The sequence below is a fragment of the Garra rufa genome, chromosome 1, assembly GCF_049309525.1.
Source record: "Garra rufa chromosome 1, GarRuf1.0, whole genome shotgun sequence".
In the NCBI taxonomy this organism is placed as follows: domain Eukaryota; kingdom Metazoa; phylum Chordata; class Actinopteri; order Cypriniformes; family Cyprinidae; genus Garra; species Garra rufa.
Genome location: NC_133361.1, coordinates 30,524,682 through 30,524,997, shown reverse-complemented (window position 1 = coordinate 30,524,997; position 316 = coordinate 30,524,682).

Genomic DNA, 316 nt, shown 5'->3' with positions numbered 1-316 from the left:
AGATAAAGTCATCCAGACAAACCACACGCAATCAGGCTCTTCCAGGTGGATAGAGAGGATAAAACATTTTGAAATAGATTTACACGTCTGTTTGTTTGCCTGATAAAATTCTGTGGGCACCGTTTCTTAATCAAAATATTTAGACTTGCAACAAGCCTGACTCCTCTGCATATTGTTTTAGTATACACTAAAACAGAACAGAACATATACAGATTCAGAACTCACACACGCAAATACATTGCTGTTAATTCAGATATGATAAAGGAAAATTTGATAAACTGTTGATAAATAGGCTTTTTTTGTTTGTTTTTGTTTC